The sequence below is a fragment of the Megascapheus bottae genome, chromosome 16 (assembly GCF_031878675.1).
Source record: "Megascapheus bottae isolate mThoBot1 chromosome 16, mThoBot2.hap1, whole genome shotgun sequence".
NCBI lineage: Eukaryota > Metazoa > Chordata > Mammalia > Rodentia > Geomyidae > Megascapheus > Megascapheus bottae.
Window position 1 is genome coordinate 16,224,785 of NC_143524.1, and position 27,982 is coordinate 16,252,766.

The 27,982-nt window shown below is 36.6% G+C and overlaps 1 long non-coding RNA gene across 1 annotated transcript in view; it reads left to right on the plus strand.

Annotated features, from left to right (window-relative positions):
* LOC150052943 (uncharacterized) overlaps positions 1-27,982 on the plus strand; it is a 626,716-nt gene that overhangs the window by 589,291 nt on the left and 9,443 nt on the right. The window contains exon 3 of the long non-coding RNA XR_016538137.1: positions 24,027-24,132. This is a non-coding gene — a long non-coding RNA (uncharacterized LOC150052943). The remainder of the gene's footprint in view (positions 1-24,026; positions 24,133-27,982) is intronic.

The following is a 27,982-nucleotide window of genomic DNA, read 5'->3' on the forward strand; positions in this document are numbered from 1 at the left end:
GTTTAAAATAAACTACAGGTTTAAGATGGTAATTATCTTTAGAGGTTTTGGTCTCAAAAAAGTGTTGCTATTACTTAGTATGGCAGACCTATTTAGGGGATGAATATTAACAATAGATCAAAAGTAAACTTGCCTGATTCCATCTGAAACATGGCATTACAAGTGCTTATGAACTCCTCATTTTCACCCATGAAACAAGAATATCCAGCTTTTGAGGAAGGGAAAAATCAAGATGGCTTGATCTCATTGGGAAAGGAATCCCAGAGGAGAAAAACTGGAATTGAAATGGGACTGAAAAAATGCATTATAGCTAAATGAAGTTATAACAAGAACAACATGTATATCTGTCAGGTCTGCCTGAGAGAAGACCCCCTCCTTCCTTCCTCTTTTCCTGCCTGAAACCAGTAATTATCTGCGATTCAACAAAGGATCCCAGGCTCAGAGGTTATTTCCTGGACCTCACTGGTCATGTCTTCCTCATACAATGAGAGGTTTCTCAGGCTCTGAGATCACTTCCTCATCGGATGTAGTTTCCTCTCTCTTCAGCCTTTCCCTCTATAATCTGGTGACACATGAGTCCCCTCCTCTTTTTCCTTTCCCTCTGTCTCCATTTGCTCTCTCCCCAATGCACTCTTTTCTGCCTGAACTATGTGGTGGTTTTCTTTTCTAATAAACCTTACAGTCTCTAGGACTAATTAAGTTTTCTGAGCACCTAGCTCTCTCAATGTAATCCAATCCATTTGATCTGCCCCTTCTGCACCTGTGTTCATTAATTGAGCTAGAATTTTATGCATCTCATCACCACTCAGTAATCATTCCTAGCAGAGTGCCTGTCAAAGATTACCAGACAAAGAATTATTGGAGTCCCAAATTCAGTGTGACCAGCTAAGCACATATATACATATATATGCCCATACAGATACACGTATGCACCTGAATATGTTACTTATAAACACATAATTATCATTTACCAAATGTCTTCTGTTACTGTGATTTTTATACCATGTACAAATGTGCAACCTGGCAAATCTGAGGTTTGAGAAACTATAAGAGCTCATAGAGCATAGCCAAATTCTCCATGCTACCCAGTTATACACTGGAGGCATTGAAACTTAGCCCAGCGTGTCTGTCTATAGAGTTTACCTTCTGTGTAGGCCTTTTGGGGAGATTTGAAAATAGACAAGAGAAACATTAAAGGCACAGATGACATGGGAGAAAGGTATCCAGAAATTGGTGATTCCAGGAGGGTAGTGATAGGGTTCTCAAACGCATTTATAGTAACTCCTACATGATTACCTCAAGCAATAGTCTTTTATTGTAGTAGTCTCTGATATCTAAAATTACAAAATCTTGAAGAAAATGCTCTTGATATTGGTTTGAATCCCTTGTCTGATTGTCTCTACCATGTAATAGGAAGACTAACCAGAAAAATCATTTGGACAGGATTCCTCTGTACCTTAGATAGGAGTTAATATGGGATAAACAAATCTGCCTATATTAAATTGAAAGGACTCAGGGTAATTTACATTTGAATCTTTTCCAATCTGAATTCCAGGCAGGCATGACAGTTCTCTCTTGTTCTCTTCAAGGAGTTCTGCCACAGAAGTAGCAAAAGGATGCTGAGAATAAGTTTAGAATCAAAATGAATTGAAGTTGGAGATTTAGGTGGATGGTGACATTTTTCTTTGTGAGTTGAAGTCCTGGTTAATGAAATGTGCTGCATGTTGCAATAACGTTTTTATTGTTCATGTCACTCTTAAAACTCCACAAGGTTTCCTACAGTTTGATAGTCCCACAATAGTGCGGGCTAATGCATCTCAAATTTAATGTGCATACAAATCACCTGGAGGTTTGGGTTTAACTGCTGATTCCGACTGCTTAGCTCTGAGACTCTGCATATTTTCACCAATGCCGTGTGATGTCCACACATATGCTTAGCCATGCTCATGTCCTGCACACTGGGGAAGTTTTGGGGCATGACAAAACACAAATGTGGGTGGAATCTGCATTGCTAGCTATTTCCCTTGCCTTTGTGTTTTGGAGTATGCAAGATACAAGATACACATATACATATATATCATAGGGAAAAATATCAGGTATGGGTGACACTGTGTAAGTTCTCAAAAAGGAAACTTCATTGTCTTCCAAAATACAAGGAAAACAAATACAAAGCGGATGAAGAAATAGTTTATATGCTTAGTAATGCTTCTTTAATATTCTCTGGTGACACCAGTTTTTCTCTTATTTTTTCTTTGACCAAAAATGAATTTCTTCAAGACAGACTTGAAAAGACGGATAAGATTTAAGCTTCAATTTTCAAACTTTAAAAATTTTTAGATTCAAAACACATGGAGCTACTTGGACTTCATTAAAATTTTTTTTTTCTGTGCTGACTCTTCAGTATCTTGTAAAGCTCTCTTCAAAGACTGTCCTGGGAGGTCAGTACCACCACAAACAGTACAGAAAGACACATGCATCTACCATTCCTCACATGACTGCATGTGACACATGCATAATGTTCTAAGTGCCATCAAAACTGACAGCTTGATAGCATCTCACTGATTATTCTGAATCTTTTTCCTAGGAGTAATATTAAAGGGTTGTCTTTGTATTTCCTTCCTTTTTAGGCTCTTCTAGTTTGCTCTCTCTGACCTTTATAACCCCAAATTCATCTTTACCTAATTGCTACTGAAGTGAAGGACTACCTCTATTGTCTGAGGAGGTAGCTATAAAAGTTTACTATTATTTTAGTAGAATTTGACAGCCTGAGAGCTAGCCAATAGTCACCACATTACGGTGCCTCTTTGTTCTTGTTTTGTTTCTGAGTACTTCATACCAGAGAGATATGTTCAAATGAGAAGGGAATAGAAGTGTCATGATGCTTTAAGTATATTGGAATACTGTTAAAATAGTCATAGAACATGTGGCATGTTCTACAATATTGAAGGAGAAAATGATAAAAAGCAGATAGACAAGAGCAATATGTATGAGAGAAAATAATTCATTAAATAATGTGAGAGTTTTAAAATAGTATAAGTTGTTGGGTACAGTGGCTTATGCATCTAATCCTAGCTACTCAGGAGGCTGAGATCTGAAGATCAAGGTTCAAAGCCAGCCCTGGCACAAAAGGACCTGAAAGTCTTATCTCCAATTAATGTCTAGAAAAAAGGAAATGGGGCTTGGCTCAAGGGTAGGGAGGTAGCCTCGAACTGAAGAGCTCAGGGACAGTACCCAGGCCCAGTTCAAAGCTATGACCCACAAAAACAGAAATACTGTAAGTGATGGTGCTATCTTGCCATGGTAAAGAAAAAAGTGGGTGTGGAAATGAGATCAGTGGTTCTTATAATATAGTGTAGACAATGTGTTTTAACTCCTGCTCAATAGCAGAAGATTGTAATAAAAGCTTCACATTGCAAATACCATTGGAAAGGCCACTTTTATCAAATGTGTTATGCAAAAATGGTGAAATATGCATTTTGGCATGGACAAGCATGCCAGTGTATAGAATTTAGGTATTGCGGGAACATTCTCCCCACCTGCTTAAAACTCTGACATGCTACATATAGTTAAAATAATTACTGTCTCTTTTTAACTTTTTGTCCTCTGATAGTAGCACAGCATAGAATTAAAAGGAATGTGTGTGTGTGTGTGTGTGTGTGTGTGTGTGTGTGTGTGTATTACAGAGAATACTTTTCCAGAGGGTCTACTGAAATCCATGGGAAATTGTCTAGTTTTACATTTTCATTTTATTTTTTTGAAATATAAAAAATATACAACTAGACAATTGAATAAGATATAAGAAAATATAATATTTTAGAATTATACAATGGAACTAGATATTTGAAATGTCAGGAAAATATACAGACTATCTTTGAATATACAACTACCTTATCAATATACATTTTCTTCTTTTTTATTATTTTCTATTTTATTGTTTTTTCCATATATTTTTATTTTAATTAATAGAAGTGATAAATTATACTCACCAACTACAAGGTGCATTACTTCACAAACATTGATAACCTTTGTCATGTCTTGGTACCCATTTCCACCCTCTCAACTTAGGCCCTCATCTTGTTTTCCCCCCTTTGCTATCCTATTTCAAAAAACCAAATAAGCATATATATACTATATCAGATAACAAGGTGAAATACTGTAACAATATGAGATAACCAAGGGACAGCAAAAGAGCTGAGAGATAACATCGTACATTGAGGACAAAAATCACTCATTATATGGCTTTTCTTTCTATATCCTGGAGGTCCTTTCATTTAGCGTCGTACTGTATGGCATTATATACCTAGGTTTTGACCCATTGTAAATCTCTGCTAGGAGAGTCCAAGGTTTCTACTGATTATGACAAATGAGGGAAACCATTGAGCCTATGTTCTTGAGTTTGCCTTACTTCATTTCATATGATTTTTTCTAAGTCTTTCCATTTCCTTACAAATGGGGTGATGTCATACTTTCTGACAGCAGCATAGAATTCCATTGTGTACAAATACCACTTCTTGTTGATCCACTCATCAACTGAGGGGCATCTGGGTTGGTTCCATATCTTTGCTATGGTAAATAGTGCTACAATGAACATGGTTGTGCTAGTGGATTTAGGATGTCCTTGTTTCTGGACCATTGGATAAATGCCAATTAGTGGAATTGCTGGGTCATAGGTGAGTTCTATGTTTAGTCTTTTGAGGCACTGCCATACTGCTTTCCATAGTGATTGAAACAGTTTGCACTCCCACCAACAGTGGTAGTATGTGATAACTTTGTTTGTCTTTTCTTACTAATGTTAGTTTGAAGCCTATTCTCTCTGATACGAGGATGGCAACTCCAGCCTGTTTATGGGGGCGGTTAGGTTTATTCCAACCTCTCACTTTCAATCAATGTGTTTTTGGACAAGATGTGTCTCTTGAAGACAGTAGAACGATGGATCTTGCTTTTTGATCCAACTACAGAGTCTATTCTGTTTAATGGGAGAGTTAAGTCCATTGATATTGAGGGTTAGGATTGAAAAATATTTACTAGTTCCTGCCATTTTTAAAGGCTTTCATTAGGGTCTGTGGCTTGACAGTTCTGGTGGTACTTAGTATGATTTTTAGGTGCCATTTCTTTGTCAGTACCATGTTTGTGTTGGTTTTCAATGTGTATAACATCTTTGAGAATTTTCTGTAATGCTGGTTTGGTTGCTACGTAATGTTACTACTTTTCCTTGGAATGCAAGGTTTTTATTGTTTCTTCAGTTATGAATGAGAGCTTAGCTGGGTACAGTATTCTTGGTAATTATTTGCCTTAAGGGCCTGATATATATCCTTCCAATAACTTCTTGCTTGCATGGTCTCTGCTGAGAAATCTGTGGTTATTCTGATTGGTTTTCCTTTGTAGGTGATTGTTCTCTTGTCCCTGGCTGCTTTTAGGATCCTTTCTTTGGGCTCTATTGATCCTGTACCCATTATAATGTGGCAGTAGGATGTCCTTTTCTGGTCAGGTCTGTTTGAAGTTGTAAAAGCTTCTTGTATCTGGATGGGCCTGCCCTTCTGGATATTTGGGAAGTTCTCTGAGATGATTACCTGAAGTATATTTCCAATACCATTGACTTCTTTCTCCAGGCCTTCTTCAATACCAATTAGCCTTAAATTAGGTTTCATAATTGTATCCTGGACCTCCTGAAGAATTCTCTCATATTTTCTAGATTTTGTTTGACTCATTTTCTGTTCTTTCTCTATAATAACTAGATTATTTTCAACCCTGTAGATTCTTTCTTCTGCATTGTCTAACCTTCTATCAGTACTTTCTACTTTATTCTTCACTCCTTCCCTTCCAATAGTTCATTTTTGATGCCTTCCATCTCTTGTTTTAGATTGTGTATGGACTTCCTTAACTCCTTCATTTCCCTTTGAGTGGTTAGCTCAGAAGCTTTACTCTCATTGGATATTTTTTGGAGTTCGGTCAACTCTTTGTTTGTGGAGTCTATGAATTTGACCATTTTTCTTTGTGTAGCTTCCTCATGTTCACGTAAATCTTTTATTAAGTCCTCCTTTATGGCTTCCTCACATTCACATATCACTTTCTTTATGGTTTCAACTCTTTTAGATTTGGCTTCCTCACGTATCTCTTTCTGTATGTTTTCAAACTTTTCATTAATAATGTTTATCAATTGCATTTCTATAGCATTTAGAGGACTCTCCTCTAGTTTTGCCATTGACTGCTCCATTACCTGTTTATATTGGGTTGGAGATGCTATTCCTTAATTTGACATTTTCTTGAGTTTCTTGTTCTGCCCATTTGAAAATGGGAGCGAATTTAATACTGCACAAGATTATAATTTTTAAGATATAACCAACCTAGACCTCTTTAGCTGGCCAGACAATAGATGTTCATAATTTTATATTGGTATTATTACTCTCTCTCTCTCTCTTTTGCACTTACAGACAAATCTAATACCACCATCGGTCACCATTTTATGACCAATCCCCCCATAATCCAATCTCTATTGTATTTAAGTCCCTCTGGGACTACAGTATAATTGAACACCTAGATATACAGTATTGCTCAACAACCATCAACTGTAGATCCATGTATTATAAAATTTGAAGGATGAACAGAGGACCAGAGATAGAAAAATAGTATGAAAGACAAAAGGGGAAATAAGAAAGGAATAATGTAGGAGTGTAAAATTAATATAGTACTGAAGAAAAGGAATAGTGTAAGTATAACTGACCTAAGGTGATAGAAAGGTAAAATAGTTGAGTACAAAATTTAGAAAAAATAAGATAAAACTTATGAAAATAAGAAGAGTAGTAAGAATATATAAACAAAAGAGGAAGGTGTATCTAGGAGAGATAAATGATAAAAAAAAATTTAAAAAGTAAAAATAAATAACAACAAAAAAGAAAAACAAGAAAAAAGGTGGGGGAGATCCCACACAATTGTGAGTTCTTAGACAAGAAACTTTTACGAACCAACAGATTAAAAAGCAGGTGACTGTATCAATAAAAATATCATTTGTCTGTAGCCAGTGCTGTCACTATGTTTCTAGAAACAACCACGATGACAGAAGGAAAGTGGGGGAAAAAATGGAAAGGATCATAACACTAAACAGAAAAAAAAGGTGGAGGTAAAATGGCAAAAAAAAAAAAATAAGAACACAAAAAACGCAAATAAAAAAATTAGAAAAGAAAAGAAAAGGGGGTTATTCTTTCATTTTTTTGGGGGGGGGATGGTGTACGAAACTTGTGTCTCCACTAAATTCGGGATACAAACACTTCAAAAAGTCTTTTTCTCCTCAAATTTGGCTTTGCCGTTTTTTCTAATCAGTTTGCTTGATTGGGCAGGGAAAAAAAAAGCTGGTGGAGCTGTGAGAAGCTTTGTTTACCAGGAGTGATGTCCCACCCAAGAGGAGGAACTTCTGTTAGCATCAGGGGCAGAGATCCAGCTCAGCTGCCTCTGGGAAAACCTTTGCCCTTTTGAATGATGGCGTTGCCAGCACCACTTCTCAGGCTCCATTTGGTTGGTAGGTTATTTGCCAGCAGTCAAGATGGTACTGCTGTCAGCTGGTGTGTGTGTCAGGGGATTCCTTCCCAATGCTTTCCTGAACAGAAATGGAATTTTCTCCACGGAAGTACTCACAAATTGCTGGATGTTATGGTTCCGTGAAGCTGACAAGTCCATACCACAGCCGGTTGACGGCTCTGGGTGCATGCAGGCTCTGTGAGGCTCTGTCTGGAGCTGGCAGATCTGCGCTGCTGAGCAGCGCTGTCAGTTCAAGTGCCGGAGGGAGGCTTTGTCTCTGCAGCAGCTCTGAGCAGGTAGTGCTCTTCTTGGGCCGGTTTTCTGCCTTTTTCCTCTCTGACTGAGATCTCTGAGGTGCTAAAGTTTACTTAGGATGGACCTTTGGGTATGAACTTGTAGAGAGCTATTACATTCGCCATTACAAGATGGCGCTGGCATCCGCCTTTGTGGTTGCGCCACTGAGTTGTTTGTCTGAAAGTTTCCAGGAAAAGATGTGATTGTTCATGAGCTTTATGCATGATTGGAAGTATGTGTAATGCCATATTGCTACTTGTTTAGAATGTGCTATAGAGGTGTACTTATATTATTGGCTATAGAATTGTAAGAAAGCAAATGTGATTGGATGATGGGCCTATAAAAGCCCAGGGTTTTGAGGAAGTCGGGGTCGACCCGGCATAGCTGTAAGCTTGCTGAATAAACTGCTGCTCGAGAAGAAGTCTCACGTGTTGCGTCTTCCTTGCCGGCCGAGGGGACAGCGACAACTGGTGGCCCGTACGGGGACGCCCGTACGCCAAGACCTTCACTTCCAACAGACTTCAGAACTCGAGGCGGTGCACCAGTAAGTTTCCCAGGTAAGGGGAACCAATTAAAGTCTCAGGTAAAAGAGACCAATTAAAGTCCCGGGTAAAAGAGGGACCAATTACTTTTGCTCTTTTCTGTAGATAAAGAAAGAGTGGGGAAAAGCTCCGGTTTTGAATTATGGGAGCCTCAGAATCATCTCAGCTGCTAAAAAGCGCAAAGGAACTGAAAGTGAAACAAAGTATCTTGAGACTTTTCCTCCTTAAGGTGGAGGAGGTAGCTCCCTGGTTCTCTGTGTCAGGTAATCTATCATTGCCTGCATGGGACAAGCTAGGGAAGAATTTAGACCATGTTGCAAATCAAGGAAGTCTAGGGCCCGGAGTAAAACCCATTTGGAAACTAGTTAGGAGCTGTTTGACTGATGAGCGTTGCTCCGGCGCACTAGTGGAAGGAAAAATAGCATTGGAGGAATTTAAGGAGGAAAGGTCAGAATCAAGGAGTGAAAATTCAGGGGAGGATCGAAAGGTTCCTTCTATTTATCCCCCCTTGCCGCCTGCAAATAGGCAGGAGGAGTCTAATTTAGAGGAGCCTGTGCTAGGCGCAGTATCTCGAGTTCGTATTACATCAGACTGGAAGAGGTCGCGCAAGAAAGCAGACCTTAATGCAGGACAGGAAGTTCCTTTTTTTTCGAGGCGCTGCCCCCCCCTACGTTTTGAATGGGTGGTATTGCCTCAGGGAATGGCCAATAGCCTCACCTTATGTCAACTGTATGTACACGCAGCTTTAATCCCCCTGCGAAAGGAATTTCCATCAGTGAAATGCTTATACTATATGGATAATATCTTGTTGGCTTCCAAAGACCAGGAAATGTTGAATGAGCCTTCTAGTTTATTAGTAAAGTGCCTTGAAAATAAAGGATTATTTATAGCCCCTGAAAAGGTTCAGAAAAATAGAATATCACAGTATTTAGGAAGCATTATAACATCTCAGAAGATAAGGCCTTTAAAATGGCAACTACGAAAAGACAACCTTAAGACCTTAAACGACTTCCAGAAATTGTTGGGAGATATTAATTGGATTAGAACCTCCCTCCCTATGAGCAACAGTGAATTAAAGCCCTTATTCGATATATTACAAGGTGATTCTGCCTTAGACTCACCAAGAATGTTAAGCCCTGCAGCCAGAAGAGTTTTAGAAGTTTTGGAAAAAGATTAAATTCAGCATTTTTACAAAGAACAGAACCAAGACTAGAAATTTCTTTAATTATTTTGGCTTCTTTTAAACAGCCTTCAGGAGTCTTGTGGCAGACTGGACCTTTAGTGTGGGTTCACCCTAAATTGTCACCTGCAAAATCTATTGAATACTATCCCACAGCCCTTGCAAATTTGTCCATTTGGGGTATTAAATTTAGTATACAACACTTTGGTTGTCAACCTAATCTTCTTATAGTTCCTTATACTTCTGATCAAATTCAGGTTTTAAGTGCCACCATCGATGAATGGGCTATTTTAAATTGTATGTTTACAGGAAAAATAGATAATCATTATCCTAAGAGTCCTTTTTTACAGTTTTTTAAAGAACATCCCGTGGTTTTTCCAGTAGTTACAGCAAAACAACCTATTATTGGAGCAGTTAATATTTTTACCGATGGCTCTAAGAATGGATTAGGGGCCTATTTAATTGAAGGACAGCAACCAGTTTTATGTCACTTTCAACCTGGATCAGCACAGAAGGTGGAGTTACAAGCTGTTATTGCTGTATTTCAGAATTGTTCCTTTCCTTTTAATATTATTTCTGATTCCCTTTATGTAGTAAATGCCTTGAAAAGTTTAGAACTTGCTGGGGTTATCAGCAAAAGTAGTAGTGTTTATAAATTATTTGCACAATTGCAGGAATTAATTTGTGCCCGCAAAGCTCCATTTTTTCCAGTTCATATTCGTGCTCATACAGGATTACCCGGACCAATTAGTTTGGGTAATGATGTAGTGGACAAGTGCACACGTGTGCAAATGGCCTTTACTGTTTTTACCCCGGAACGACAAGCTCAGGAATTTCATAGTCATTTTCATGTTAATGCCCGTACTTTACAATCTAAGTTTAAGTTAACCCGGCAGGCGGCCAGACAAATTGTGTTAAATTGTCCAAAATGTGTTACCCACCTACCGGTTGCGTCATTGGGTGTTAATCCTCGTGGTCTTCTTCCTTTAAAAATCTGGCAAATGGATGTTACCCATGTTATGGAGTTTGGAAAGTTAAAATTTTTACATGTTTCAATTAATACATGTTCAGGAATTATTCATGCCACTCCTTTAAGTGGAGAAACAACTCATCATATAATTACTCACTGCTTGGAAGCTTGGGCTTCCTGGGGCATACCTTATTTAATAAAGACTGATAATGGCCCCGCTTACACTAGTAAGCAATTTCTTACCTTTTGCCAGACTATGGGAGTACAATTATTACATGGATTGCCTTGTAATCCTCAAGGACAAGGTATTGTGGAACGTGCTCATCGCACCTTGAAATTCTATTTACAAAAACAAAAAGAGGGAATTGGATATAAGAAAACACCTAAAGATAGAATTTCCCTTGTTCTTTTTACTTTAAATTTTTTAAATTTGGATATTCAAGGCCATTCTGCCGCTGATAGACATGTTTCACCAGCTATAGGACTGCATAAAGGACTTGTGAAATGGAAGGATGTATTAACTGGCCAATGGAATGGGCCAGATCCCGTGCTCTCTTGGGCACGAGGAGCTGTTTGTGTGTCTCCACAGAAATCACAGGATCCCATTTGGGTGCCGGAACGTTTAGTGAGGAAAGTGCAGAAGGATGAGCGTCATGAAAATCCTGTCGATGATGCTGCTACTGATGATGCTGTTGTGGCCATTAATGGAAACTCGAGTATTGTGGGCAATAATGAAGACGTTTCCTCTACCAATGCCAGTGACTAGTACTTCAAACGTATACCCATATATATTCACCACTAACAGTTCCTTGATTGTTCCCTTTCTGAATGTTATTTAAGTCAATGTTGGAATGTTAGTGAATTTAATTCTGCTGTGGTTATGCGCATGCCTACTTTTTATTTCTATTCCAGTAGAAGCTTCTGAAAAGAATTTAATAGTGAAATTGAGAAGAAGACCAAAGCGTGATTTTGGAGTGACTGCATTAATTGTTTTAGTGTCTTCATTAATTGCAACTGCTGTTGCATCTGCTGCCGCTATGGTTACCTCCATTCAGACTGCGACTGCTGTAAATACACTTTCCGAAGCGGTTTCACAAGCTATGGATGCTCAAGTGCAAGTGAATCAGCATTTAGCCCGAGGACTTACGATTTTAAATCAAAGAGTGGACTTGTTGCAAGAACAAATGGATTATATGTTTCAATTTACTCAATTAATGTGTGTAGGAACCACGTCTGGTTTATGTATTACTTCCTTGGATTACTATAATTTTTCACATGCTGCAAATTTATCCCGAGAATTGGGTCATATGCTTCAAGGATCTTGGACTCAAGAATTTGAAAATCTTACTAATCAATTACGACAGGAAATTATAATTGTTATTTCCACCCGAGTAAATATTACTACTGTGGGAGAATTGGTAGATTGGATTTCCCAATCCCTAAATTGGGTTAAAGAATGGGCTGGAAGTGTGTCCTTAATTGTTATTTTATGTGTTGGATTAGGATTATTGTGCTGGTTTGTTCTTGTTTTGCGCAGACAAATTATCAGACAAAGGAAGCGCGATCACATGGTCATTAAACAAGCTCTTATGGCTCTCCAGCAACATGAATCTCCCCAAGCATGGCTGGGTATGCTGGGTCAGTAGTCAACGACGGGTAAGAGTAGAGATTGGTCTTGGTATCAACCTAAGACAGACTCCGATGCTCGAGTATCGGATGTTGAAGACGGGTAAGAACCAAGAGGCATCTCTCCAACCTAAGACAGGCATGATCCCTTACCCTTTGAATGAGAAAATTGGGAAGGCGTTTGGAGACCTGATCAATCTCTGGATTCCTACTCAAATTCTCTTCACTTTCAGCCAAAAGAAAAAAGGGGGAGATGTAGAGAGCTATTACATTCGCCATTACAAGATGGCGCTGGCATCCGCCTTTGTGGTTGCGCCACTGAGTTGTTTGTCTGAAAGTTTCCAGGAAAAGATGTGATTGTTCATGAGCTTTATGCATGATTGGAAGTATGTGTAATGCCATATTGCTACTTGTTTAGAATGTGCTATAGAGGTGTACTTATATTATTGGCTATAGAATTGTAAGAAAGCAAATGTGATTGGATGATGGGCCTATAAAAGCCCAGGGTTTTGAGGAAGTCGGGGTCGACCCGGCATAGCTGTAAGCTTGCTGAATAAACTGCTGCTCGAGAAGAAGTCTCACGTGTTGCGTCTTCCTTGCCGGCCGAGGGGACAGCGACATGAACTTTTCCCTATGATGCCAGAGCTGGTATCTTGGTGAGAGCTCAGAAAGACTCACACTAAACCACCACCATCTTCGACCAATCTCCCATTTTCATTCTTGAACTCCCTGGAATCTTGTAGACTCTTGAAAATTTCTCTTTCAAATATGACATGTAAATGTTTTCATTGTTGGTTAATGTTAAACATAATCTGATTACTATACTTCTCTTACAAGATAAATTTTTATTATGCAAATAATAGAAATTTTCATTTCTCTTTTACATCTTCATTTTAGGTCTGTTAAAATATGATGAACCACTAAGTTATTTAATGCAAATTTGGAAGAATCTGTTTTATGTAAAAATTTCTCTTAAAACTATTTTTATGAGAAAATAAATGAGAGTGATATACTTTTAAATAACTTATATTCCATTGATCTGTAGAAAATTAAACATAATTTTTCTAGTCCTGAATAATGCTGAAGTTAAAATATTACTCAAACTATGCCCCTACAATTGACCAGCTTTGTCACCTTGGCAAAGTTACTTATCCTCAATGAAATTAAGTTTTCTTTTCTTTAATAGTATAAAGTATACTTTTTAATAATACATTTACATTATAGAATTTTCTTGCATCAAATGACATAGTATTTCTTAAATTCCTTGTGCAAAGTCTAGTATTGGATAAACATACTCCCATTTCTTATGAGTAATCTTTTTTAATCATCCATGGAATACAATTCTTTAGAGTTTAAATAATTTCCAAGTTTCAGAAGAGTTTCACAACTTCACTAAGAGTAGATATTAAAGCTCTATGTAGTATTTTAAAAAAAAACTTATTTTGTTCAAATTTTCTAATGCCATTATACAGAAGTAACAATGCTGTTATATCTGGCTTTGTGTATGAATACATTTCAGTGTCTTAGAGCAATAAAAATAAATAGAATTATGTATAAACAGGAAAAGAGATAGTGATTGCCTTATTATTTTTAGTTATACAGAATGCTGTGTAATTACAAAAAGCAATGATGTCTCACTGTTCACTAATTAGGACAGGAGAATGAAGAGAACGAAGGGAGGTAGAACAGAAGAAAGTTCTACTGCATTTCTAAATTTCACAAATTGAGAAACTCATTTCAAGAACAAAAAAAAATACAGCACTTTCCTCCAGGGTTTGTGGAAAATGGGCTGCTGGCCTTTCAGAGTTCTCATATTATGGTTTAAAGCTGAATCTTACTCTTCATCACTCCTCCACTTTTTGTTTAGTGGCAAATGAACAAGAAGGGGCATAACTTACTTTGATATTGGTGGCATCCTTTCAGCTCTTCAATACCATCCTGTCCCTGAATGTATGCAGGGAAGCCATAAGTGAATGTGCCACCATTAGAGTACTGAGAAAGTGAAGAAGACAAGACCCGGTGTGTTTGTCTCATGTTAATTCTCTGCTGAGAATTGGAGCGGTCTTCAAAATTCAACTTCTTATTCCAACACTCATTATCTACTGAGTTAAAGGAATTCACTTCTTTATGCTGATCTTTAGAATTAGAGAAAACATTATCAACTCTAACCATATCACTCCATTGAGATCTTTTGATGGAATGCCATCAAATATTATCTTATTCATTTCAGTGTGTTCTTTTTAACCTTCATGCTATTTGACATTGCCTCCTTCCTGTAGTGCTCTTTTTTTCATTTCTGTGATAACCTAGGCTCATAGTTACTTTTTGTCAGGTGTATTAAATGTGGCTCTTACCTCGTTTCATTTGTCACTCTGTCCCTGACTATGCTAGATTTAGTTACTATGAGATCTTATCCCTGCCATACCCTGTTATTGATGTGTTACTGTTTCCTGAAGTTGGACAAATAGTGTCCCCCAAAAGAAACATTACCATTCTAATTCTGTTTACCTCTGAGTATGAGCTTATTTGGAAATACAGTTTCTGTGAATGTCATTAATTTAAGTATCTCAGGATGAGATCATCTTGGAATTAGAGTAGGCTCTAAATTCAATGACTCATGTCCTTTAGAGAAGAGAAGAGGACAAAAACACACAGAAATAAAGATGGAGTATCGTAATCTATAAACAAAGGAAGTTAAAAACTACTAACAATTTTCAGAATCTCTGAATGAGGTTTGGTGCAAAATTATTGAAGAGATCCACCCATCAGAAGAAGCTAATTTTATTGAAATTTTGAGTTGTAAATGACTAGTTTCTAGAAAACAAAACTCTGTTAATCCACCTATTAGTTGGTAATTTGATAAAAAAAACATTCTTGGAAATTAATATAAACACTACTAAATCCAGCATTATAAACCATATTATTGGCTCCATCAATAGGGCTCACTAAAGACACATAAATATTAATATAGTCGAATCAGAAATTTTCAAATGGGAATCCTCAATCTTCTTGGTTTTCCATGTTAGGAAACAGCAAGATGACTGTTATCAAAAAAACAACATAACTGTTTTATGTTCCTAAACTTAATTTAGAAGTCTGTGCTCAAGATTCTTAAGTATGTCTTGATAATCCTGATATGTGCTTTTAGCTCCAATTCAACAAAATCTAGAGCCAACTCAATACTTCTGGTTGGTATAATCCAACTATAAACAGAAGTACCACACAAAATGAAGCATTTTTAATTTCTTACAGACTCTCAACGAATAGATCCGTTTATATAATTTTTTAAAAAAATCCCTTAAAGCCACTCTTCATAAGTAACCCTCCCAAATCATTTTGCAAAATGCAGTAAGTTCATCACTGGTGCCAGGTGTATTCAAACTCCTAAACATGTTCATTTCTTCATATCTCTCTATCAGCTCAAGATATATTTCTGTCATGACATATTTCTAACATCTATTCCTTGCATTTTTCTAACAGCCTTTTAGTTACTTATCCACAAGTATTTTTTTCTTCTTCTGACTCTAAATTCAACATCATTCTGTGTGTGTGTGTGTGTGTGTGTGTCTGTGTGTCTGTGTGTCTGTGTGTCTGTGTGTGTCTGTGTGCTGGTCCTGCAGCTTTAACTTGGGGATTAGGCACCATCTCTGAGCTTTTGTGCTCAAGTCTAGTGCACTACTACTTTGAGCCACAGCTCCACTTCCAGCTGAGTTTAGTGGTTAATTGGAGATGAGTCTCATGAATTTTCCTGCTCAAGCTGCCTTTAAACTGTGATCCTCAGAGCTCAGCTCCCTGAGTAGCTTGGCTGTCACACCTGAGCCACCAAAACCTGGCAACATTTTTTTAAAATATAGAAATGATTTTTTCCTAAGACTTTCCATTTCCTAACAAATGGGTGATGTCATTTTTTCTGACAGCAGCATAGAATTCCATTGTGTACAAATACCACATCTTGTTGATCCACTCCTCAACTGAGGGACATCTAGTTTGGTTCCATATTTTTGCTATGGTGAATAATGCTGCAATGAACATTGTTGTGGTAGTGGATTTAGTATGCCCTAGTTTCTGGATGGTTGGGTAAATGCCAAGTAGTGGAATTGCTGGGTCATAGGGGAGCTCTATGTTTAGCCTTTTGAGGCACTGCCATACTGCTTTCCATAGTGCTTGAATTGAAAAGACCTCCAGGATATTGAAACAAAAGCCATATAATGAATTATTGTTGTTCTTAATGTACTATGTTATTTCTCATCTCTTTTGCTGTCCCTTGGTTATCTCATATTGTTACAGTATCTCACTTTGTTATCTGATATATTGGATTTATTTGTATTTGGTTATTTGAAATGGGATAGGGAAGAGGGGAAAACCAAGACGGGGGGGGGGGTGAAAGGGAGGGTAATGGGGACCAAGACATGTGAAAGGGTATCAATATATGTGAATTAATGCACCTTCTATCTGGTAAATATCATGTAACCCTTTTATTAATTACAATAAAAAATATAAAAAATACACAAATGATAATGACATCTCACTCCCACATGTACACTTTAACTCATTGAAATAAATGGAATAGATAAATCACTTCTCACTAGAAACCTAACTATGACCTTAAAACTCTGTTGAATATGATTGGTTTTTCAACACACTACTAATAGTCTTGCAAATGTATAACACCCATCTTTCTTCTCCTTCTCGACTTGTAATATCTCCTATCTGTTACACCTCAACCTAGATGGTATTTTAGTACTAGATCTCTCCCTATACTCTTCCCACAAGTCAGGCTTATTTCTTGTACATTCTAGTTTTATAGGAGCCTGTGGAGAACTCTACATTTATTTATATTATTACCCAATAGTATCAATCTAATCGTTCTGAAAATATAACTCTACCCCTTTTCTGTTTTGGTATCCTCACTGGATAGCTAACCACAAAGCTTCTGCAAAGAGAAGACAATACTGACTCAGTGAGCAAGTCATGCTTTGCTTGGCTATCCAGCCATAAATTCATTGATCAGTATCTCTATAATCATAAAACATTTGCAATACCAGTTTTTATTTCAAACGTGTAAAAAGGGAATCTGATTCAAACATGGAGGCATAGTTCTGAACAGAAGAATGAGATATGCAATAGATTTCCAGTTAGCTGCTTTACTCAGCAATGGAGGGGTGCAGAGGGATTGAGCTTCTCTAGGGGAGCATATGTAATTTACAGAAATGTGTAAAACCTATGCCTACTAGTATATCTTTATGAGATATATTTATTACATTTGGTGAAGAATAATCCTACACAAATAATTATCCAAAAACAAATTTCTTTGGTCAAGGTTTTTTTTGTTGTTGTTGTTATATTCTATTTCTTCTGTCGTAGATATTTGTGTTTAAAATAAGTACCTTTCTCTGTGAACACTATATTGTGCTATACTATTCTTCCATCATTTCAAACCTGAGCATACAGGTCACCTACTCAGATTGAAAAGGCCCAACATACCTTCATAGGAACTTTTACTTCAAGTAGATTGGAGCATTACTTTTTATGAAGCTAAACTCTATGTCTTTTTATAGTACATTCTCTTTCAGGGGAAACAAAAACCCTGTTAATTTAGGGTAAAGCATAAATTTGGATGCTTCTACTTACTAGGCCATAAAATGCATCATCAACAAGTCTAGAGAAAGAATATTATAACTAAATCAAGCCTACAAATGAACAAGTTGGTTTCATCTGAATTTCTTACGCTGTCATAATGAAGAGAATTTAAATCCGGATCTAAAGCCGGACCCCTGATATGTTTTAGTTCTTAAGACTTTTCTTCTTTAAATATTCTAGACCTCTTTTTGTTATTTTCTTTCAGCTGTAAAAAGATGACACTAACTCAAGGCCTGTCCATTCTCTTGAAGATCCTACAAAAATTAGATAAGAATATGCATGTTGATTGCTAGTCTTTTTTACTATTATCAGTTCTAGGCAAAAACACTATATGATCCTATAGAACAACCAAACAACATAAAATAGAAATGGTTAAAAGATGGCTTCTAAATGAAGTAGCATAAAATACTATGGTCAGAAAAGTTATTTTATTTTATTTTATTACATTCAGCTAGAAAGTTCTAAACTTGGCACACCAAGATTGATGAGTCATATCTTTGAATATTTACTCTTGCAGAGCTATCTACCTATCAATATCTAATGAGACTTCTTTCCTTAGATGCAGGACCTCCCATGCTATTTCTTTAACTACAATAATTTTCACAAAGGAATTAAAGGAATGCTCAGCAATCACACTGAAATGGTGAATGACATAATCATTTTGGAGGAATGTTGACCCTAACCTTGGGGGTAATAAAGAAATATTGCTCTTTTTATGTCCGTTCTAAGTAATTCCTCTACTATTGCTTCTTTATTTTAGTCATTTTTTTTTTGCAACAGGGCAAAATGTAGTTTGCAGTAACTAATATTTGCAGAGATACTACCTATCATTCCATGTAAAGTGACTGCTGTGGGATGCTCTGGGATGATCACTGCCTGAAAATGTGTTGCAAGGAGATGCTGAGTGGAAATAAAACTGCAGTTCTCTCCGGAATGTAACAATTTACACCAGGGAAGTATGTTTTCTCAAAATAGCCTAAAACAACTTCCTTCGAAGCAAGTGAAACTTGGAGAGTGGTCACAGCTATATAAAAAGTTTATTGTCACTCTCAGGAACACAATTCTCTGCTGCAACCTGTTCCTCTGGGGAACGGGGAGCACATAAGTACAGTTAATGTGAAATTCTGGGCTTTCCAAAACCAAGGTAATTTTATATCCTTCTCTGTATGAATATGTCCTGGCTGCTGTGATATGAGTTCCCTCTGTGATCTCAGTCCAGACATCACTCAACAAACACAGAATATTTCATCCTATATCCATGCTCCTGCTACCTCTTCCTAAAAGTCAAAGTAGTGCCTCATACACAACTTTATTTCCTTCTTCTTGATATTTTTGTTTTTGCTTTGTGTGTAGTTGTGTGTTGTTGTTCCCTATCTTTACTTTAAAAAGTACTGCTGATCTAGGCACCTCTGGCTCATACCTATAATCATAGGTACTCAGGAATGCCAGATCTGAGGATCATGTTTCATAGCCAGCCTGGACAGGAAAGTTTCTGAGACTTTTACCTCTAAAAAAGGCAGAAGAGGAGCCTTGGCTCAAGTGGTAGAGCACTAACTTTGAGCAAAATAAAGCTCTGGGACAGCATCAGGCCTTGAGTTCAAGTCTTTTGATAGCAAGAGATTAGATAGAAGAATAAATAAAGGAGTGCTCTTTCTTTAAAAAAAAAAGGTGGGGATTTTTTAAAAATTTACATTTTATCATAAAGTTGATATATAGTGGGGTTATAGTTGCATAAGTCAAGGAATGCTTTTTCTTTAAAAAAAAGGGAAGATTTTTTTTCATATTTTTATTGTAATTAATAGAAAGTAATGAGTACATTTCTTTTTGAACAGTGTACTTACTCCCTTATTTTCTTCCCTTTTCTCCCCTCCAAATCTCTTCCTTGCCTCCCTCCAAGCTGTACCGTTCTTATCAAAATGAAAATCAAAACATGGAAACAATAGGATTTTTATTATCCTCTTCACATTTATTTCTTTTTTATTAGGTTTATTTCCTTTTGTCACTGTTTTTTTTTATTACTGTGCCCTTTTTTATATTTATTTATGTGGGGAAGGGAAGGGAATCACAGAAATGGTGGGACAAAGGATGAAAGAATGATACTTACAGTGATCCTTACTAGACACTGTTGAAAAGGAATGTGCCTTCTGTATTCTTAGTTTTTCTCCTCTAAATCACATCATGGATTCACAGAATCATAGTATATGTTCACCTAGTAGAGACATTCGGAGGACGTCATTTAACAGATGAAAAACTAAAAGTGTACAAGGTGAGAGGATTATCGCTAGTGCCAATACTACCACTACCACTGGCATAATAGTGATGTTATTGCATCACTATTCTTGTTTCCTGTCTCCATAATGAGAAAATTTGCCATCCTTCTTCCTTGGGAAAATACAACTATTCTGAAAAAATAAACCACACACATATGGTCATATGATACCCTCTAGTATCTCTACTTCTCCAGAATATTTACTAGTCCTCTACGTAAAGTCACATAGAGACTTCATGAAGGCTTTTAAATTACTGGAGTTTTAAATTGCTACTCACTGAGCATCTGTGCAAGTGATCCATCTGTAATTTTGGTGTCTCGATTCTTTGCCTCAATTCAAACTTGATTTTCCCCTACATCAGCTTACATATTTCTTTCCATAAATACTGAATAGAACTTACTGTGATCTATAGCAACAGGAAACATCAGAAATATTCATTTCAAGTGTCAAAATGTATGGTAAAGACTCCAACTCATTTACTTTCCCTTCCACACTCTGGCAAATTTTCCAAGCCTATGGTTACTGAAATTCAATAATGCTACTACTTATTTTGCCTGCTCTGAATTCAGTATCTTCAATTCTGTCATTACCTAATTTATATACTATAATTTCTCATGGAAACCACTTCCTAATAGACATTATACTGTCTCTGTCACATCTCAGTGATTTCCACAACTATTTGATAATCAAAAAATATTTATAAAAATATTGAGAAGTTACGTAATAAGATATACATCTCTGCAAACTGGTTTCACTATAAACAACTATATCATAAATATTATCCTAAAAGTATACACACCACAATGATTTTATTATTAATAAATATTAGCTGAAACTAGTGATGAAAACTCACACATATTGTAATCAAAATTATCAACCATATTTTTAAGAGAGTAGAGAGAAAGAATATATACTCATCTACTTGTTTTTCTTTACAAGTGATTAATTCTTCAAATATCTGCCATATCTATACAGATTGGAGAGAGAGAGAGAGAAAGAGAGAGAGAGAGAGAGAGAGAGAGAGAGAGAGAGAGAGAGAGAGAGAGAGAGAGAGAGAGAGAAAGAGAGAGATCAAAATTAGCAGAATATGGTATTCGCATTGACTTTTAAAATAGAACAATCCCAGGCAAATTTGATCTCTGATGTTGGAGCTGATGAATGTTTTATTGTTTATCTTATTGAATTATATTGTAAAGGTGATATACAGAGGGATGTACAGTGATAGGATTGAGGTGATATAGATAGATAGATAGATAGATAGATAGATAGATAGATAGATAGATAGATAAATTTTTTTGCCAGTTCTGGGTATTGAACTCAGGGGCCTGAGTACTGTCCACGGGTTTTCTCAAGGCTAGCACCCTACCATTTCAGCCACAGCATTGCTTCCTGCTTTTGCTGTGTATGTGGTACCAAGGAATCCAACCCAAACCTCATCCATGCTAAACAAGAACTCTACTTCTAGTTCATGCTACTAGCACAATATTTCCTTTTGAACAGTATCATCCTCTCCCTCATTCTCTCCCAGGGTTTTTTTTTTCTCTCCTGACTTCCTTTCCCCAAATGTAGTTTATTTCACTTCCCACATATTATCTAGTGAGGATCATTAGCTTTACCCTTTGTCCCATCATTCCCTGCTTCTTTTTCCCTTCCCCAAATCAAATAAAATTATATACAAGACCGAGGATACAAAATAAAAAATAGTGACAGGCAGAAGGGAATAAATCAAAGGGGAAAAAAGGAATGAAGAAAAGGAAAATATGTACTGTAAACGGTGTAATAATAATATTTAAAAAAAACCTCTGACTTCCATTTCTCGGAGTTCATATTGATGAACATCATTTTATATGATCACAAGCACATAGAATGAAGGATAATGAAATGCACCTGGTGGTTTGGAAATTTCAGTGGATGAAGTCAAATCCTTTTTTTTCTGGAGGGTTCACACTCATGCCAAGTGTGGAGAGTTCATTCCTGAGCTCACTTTGTGTTGTAAAGAAAGAATGAATCTGACAAGGGGAAAGGACAGGGGCCAGAATCCTGTCACTTTATGTAAATCCTAATCACACCACCTCACTTTGCAGCTCAGTGCCAAGAACCAAGGCTTGAAGCAACTGATACTGATAATACATATGATCCACCTCCAAAGTGGGTTTCAGGACTGGAAGTTTTTAAAGATTCATTGGTTACAACTCTAGAAGTTGTTGTTGACAGTTCCTTTCTCTTTATAGAGAGATTTTAATTTAGAGGACAAAAGTAAGAATCAAAGAAAGAACAAAAGAGGCACATGCATGTCAGAAGTTTGGAGGCAATTCAAAGGGGGATGGTAAACCAATTATTATCACTAAATTTTATAGATACCTCCATAAAGGCAACAATACAACTTGTATTTTACTTTCTATTTTCTATTTAAGTTGATAAACATTTTGGGAACTGTGAAAGAAAGGTTAATTTCAGTGCCACCCAATCGCACATCATAGGAACAGAAGTCACCATTGTCTTGCAATTCAGAGTCCTGTGGACTTTCACCCACAAACTCCAAAACATGGAAACAAGAGGGTGTGGTTTTTTGGGGGTGGTATTTTGCTTTTTTTATTTTGCTTTTGCTTTTTATTCACCTTTGTCCTGTGTCAATTTTTGCACAACTCTAGTATCAATAAAGGAAAATGAAGAAAAGACCCTAGACTTTAAAAATGTTTTCTGTTGCCTTTTATCAACATACTCCCATGCTTTTATCTTGCAGTTCTTCTCATTGCCTTTCCTCTTGGTATTGAGGTGCTAGTAAAATTGTTGTCCCCTCACATGTACATTTACACTTCTCCAAACAGATCTAACTGAAAATTCCACTTCAGAATATTCAATAATATGTTGTTATTTATTACTTTCATCATTTAGATTTGTCTTTGCTTCCAAAAAAGGCAAAGTTACAGCACTACTGTCAGTGAGGACTTGCATACTTTCTCCTGCAATGATAATAAGCTCACAGGCTCTTTATTTATTTTCTTATGGAAACATAGCAAATTCAAAGTGCAAAAAATGGAAAGGTGTGGCTCTCTTTAAAACCCAAAAAGGTGGAACAGTCAATAGAAATTGGAGGTTGTATGTATGGGCATTGTGTGTGAATACTGGTCAAACATATTAGAGCGATTCCCCTGACCAGATGGGCTTGCATACTAACAACTGTAGAATTCTCAGGTACCAACCATCAAAATATACATAACTAGAGTGCCTGATGGGTAATAAAAGATTTCTTTCAGGTATTCACAGTATATAATAATGTGACCATTATAATCACACTGACAAAGCAAACCACATCTGCCACATGAACACTTGGATCCTGTTCTGACTATACCTCATCTTGCACAAGTAAGTTTTGAACTTTTGCAACTTAATTTGCATGGCTACAAAAATCTTCTTTAAAGTTATTAGCACTGTCACATCTCCAAGTGTGGACTGGCTAGGTTGTATGCTACTATATGTACATATAGCCTCTTTTTTACTTCTTACGGACTGTTTTCATTATATGTTGTGATCATCTACAGAGGGTAAAACAGGCGTTTGACAGATCAAATGCTCTGGTCAGGCTTGCATTGCTATTGCAAGGTAGCTGAGGCTTAAAAGAAATTGGGACCACATCCAAACAGCATCCTATAACCAAGAGGTACCAGTAATCTTTCCACGAAACTGAATGGGATACTATATACACTCTTCAGTTTTAGAGGACTCTTGGCTTAAGTTCTTTTTTTTTCTTTTCTCATATTTTTTATTGTAATTAATAGAGGGGTTACAGTTATATTCATCTTGGCTTAAGTTCTGACCCATTTCTTCCCTAAGCTCTTTACCAGTTTCCTCTTCTGTAAAATGGGGATATACACAAGCCCTGAAGTGAGGTTATTGGTAGACTGAGGTAATTTATGCAAGGTAAGTATTACAGTATTGCTCCTATATTCTATAAATACTGTCATTCTTTTCTTATTATTGTAAATCTTAAGGTTTTACTCAGCCCTCATAAGAAGCTTCCCAGAGTGACTGAGAAGATGATACTTCTAATAATATCGTGACTGGATCTCACAAGGAGGACTTGAGAAAATCTTCAAGGTAGCTTACTGAATAGCAAGAAAACTAAATCCATTAAATCACAATCTTTATTCCACAGGATCTTCCCCAGATCCTATTTTTTTTGTCAGAAAAACTTTTAAAAGAATATGTGGATTATATTTAAAAAGAAAAGACTAGTGATTTTATAGAAGCCATAAATACATACGCATTTGGAATTGAAAAAGGAAACTTAAAACATCAGAGCATCTGGTCTTAAAGGAAAAAACTAAAAATAATTTACAACCTTACACATCTAGACAAAAGTAACACTTGATTAAAGAACTCTCAGTTTAGGAATTTCCTTCTTTTTCTCCCAATGTGCCATGTGCCTTCATTAATATTCAGATGTGGAGAAAGATTTTTTATCCCCTAGTCACCTTCAAATCTCAAGTATCAAAACTATTGCAAAGAAGAGATCAGAAACACATATCTTGGCTTTCAAGTGTTAGTTTTTAAGTGTTTCATGAAATATTTTCAGTGGACTTGATATAAAACATGATTTACATGGTGAAAGAAGTACATGGTTTTGCAGCTAACTTTTCTCATTTATGAGAATTCTCTCCAAATTATCTAGCTGCCTCTCACTGTCATAAAAAATGGAAACAGAAGAGGCCGCCAGGTTACCACTCAATCTTCAAAGAAAACTGAGGCTTATAAGAAGTTGAGAAAAGATCAGCAGTAGTATTTTTTTTTCACCAGAAATACAAAATAAAATGAGATTATCCAACTTTAATACCTAGATGTACTTGTTCTTATGTCAAAAATGATATGACCTTTCATTTTATTCTATACCTATAAATTTTGTAATTATAACACAAAACTATATATAGAAGAAAAAAACATCAATCTACAAAGAGTTTAAATCAAAGTATGATTGGCTGGGCACCAGTAGCTCACACCTGTAATCCCAGCTACTTAGGGTTCTGAGGATCAAGGTTGCCTTGATGTACACCTGAGCAGAAAAATTCCTGACAATTGCTATGTCCAATTTACTAGCAAAATGGCCAGAAGTGGAGCTGTAGACTTGAGCCTTGAGGGAAAAGGTTAAAAGCTGGTGCCCTGTCCCTGAGTTAAGGTCCCAAGAAGACAGATAGACAGACGTACACACACACACACACACACACACACACACACACACACACACACACACAAAATGTGATTATATGACTGAAATTCCACAAACACTGCTGGATATTTACAGGATGGTTCCTGACACTCTTGAGCTGCTTGAAATTGTAAACATCCTTATTTATGAACTCATGCAGATGTGGTTCCATTGTGATTGTTTCTAAATTATAATCAAATATGTATATGTTTGGGAATTTTCAAAATAATTCCTTTCTGAAGTGAAATATATACTTTGTAACTGATTTTTTCTGTGATTTGATCAACTTAATAGTTTGTGAATTACAACTTTTAGATAAATACATGATTAATTTTTTTCCCAGTTGCTACTTTTTATAGCTTTATGAATCACTAAAATACTTGAAAATGAGAAAGTTGGACAGCAAATTATGGTTAAAATTAATAATAATTATTATATATATACACACTGATTTTAATTCTAATTTGTAATTTATTTGAACCTTATTGATTATCTAATCAAGAAGGATGGAGAAAGGGAAGAACAGAAGAATATGGATTTTTCTAAATGATACTTAGGATAGTAAATTTAAAAAAAAAATGACTCTTTTTGGTCAGCTCTAGAATTTGAATTTAGAGCTTCAAGTTTGCTAATCTGGCACTCTACTAATTGAACCATGCTTCCAGCAGTGCTTTTTTTTGCCTTCTTGCTTGTTAGTTTGTTTCTAGTTATATTTGAGATGGGGTTTTGCAAACTTTTCTATCTGGGCAAACCCTGAACTTTATTCTTTCAGCCCTCAGTCTCCAATTGTAGATAGGATTAGAGGCATGACCCACTGGACCAGAATTAAACATATTACCATTCAGGAAGACAAAATATTACTTTAGCTAAATTATTAATAAGATCTTCACAAATCATGCGCTGTTTTTCCCTTTAAGCAATTTATGTAGTTAAGAAATTCTAGAAGAGTTTTGTTGTATAATGCCCAGAAACTTGAAGCCCCCGGGAAGGATCACCAGAGACCGAAGATCAATGCAAATTGCAATGAGTCGTTTATTGACGAGCTCAAGTACGGGTCTCTGCGCACTGATAGTCGAGTGCAGACCAGAGGCCACGTGCACAAAATTACAGCACCTTTAATACATTCTTCGGTAGGGGGCAGGTCCCAGTAATCATTCCATTAAATGATTGGCGCAATACAAAACGGGAGAAAGGTTGTGACTAGTCATTGGTCGGTTTAGCAAGCTCTTGCACTTTGAACTGATTGGCTAATGGGTGAAGGGACAGACCCACTATGTGATCAGTGGAGAAAAACCGACAAGGGGCCTGACTAACGGGTAAAGGGACAGACCCAATATTTGGAGAAAACCTGCGGACAGGCTAACAGGCTTGTGCCTAGTTCGCTGGCCCTGGCAAGTCCGACCTTGTACAAATGAATACAATTATAAAAATACAAATGGCTAATCCTAGGTTTATAGGAAATATATAGATATTTTCTATGCTCCTCATTCGTTTTTTTTTTATTATTATTATTTTGTTTTGTTTTTGCCTCTCCTGGTGCTTGAACTCTGGGCCTGGACACTGTCCCTGAGCTCATTTTGCTCAAGGTTAGCACTCTACCACTTGAGCCACAGCATCACTTCTGACTTTTCCTGTGATTCATTGGGGATGAGTCTTTTGAACTTTCCTGTCCAGGTTGGCTTTGAATAGTTATCCTTAGATCTCAGCCTCCTGGGTAGACAGGATTACAGGCGTGAGCCACAGCTCCTGCATCTAAGTTTTTCAGATGAGCCTTACATAACTTGGCATATACTAAATATCCTAACTATTCATATGACCTCGTTTGTGTGTATTAGAAGATGCCATCCCAAGTATTCATTGATTTTTGCAAGAAATTTTTAGAGGGGAAATAAGAAAAAAGTGAAACTTTTACCTAAGTGATGAGATTTAAGAAATATTTTATATGAAAACCTTCCATTCAAAATATGCAAGACCTGAAGTCTATAAAAATCATAAACCGAATAGGAAGTTATTGAATAATTTTAATTCAGTTCTAAGTGTGAGTCCTTTTTTCTCTTACAGACTTTTAATTTTTTAATTCGATATTTATCATTTATTACTTATTTATTTTGGTGATACTGATGTTTAAATGCAGAATTTTGTGCCTGCTAGGCAATACCATTGGAATTACACCTCTTTTACCATAGATCATTTTATAGGCAGGGTCTTCTACTTATTGTTGGGAGCCACTCTGGACTATAACCCTTTTTCCCATATCCTTTTTGTAGCTGGTACTACAGGCCACCATTTCTGGTTCATTTGTTTTGAAAATGGGGAAATCAGTAGCTTTTGACCAAGTTAGCCTTGAACTGTGGTTCTCTTGACCTGCATCTCTGCTTCAGAATAGCTGAGATTATAAAATGAACCATCTTACTTTGGACTTCTGGACCTCTCATCAATTGTTTGTGACTTGGAATTCTGAACATCTGGAATTTTTCAACTCACTACCACCCATAGCTCTTATGGGTGGCTTTTGTGTCTTTAGGGGAAATCTCAGCTATCAGTCAGATTTTCTGGTTTCAGTTGGTGCAAAGCACTGGAGAATTGATTGTTGCTCTTTTTCTTCTAACACTTCAGATTTTACACCCAAGAGAAGGAATGAACTGAGAACTACAGTCTGACTGGAAGAATCTGGCAATGAAAAAAACAAGTTTCCTCCACTCCCCCAATGAATAACTAATCCTTTTGGCAGCTGCTCTATCCTTC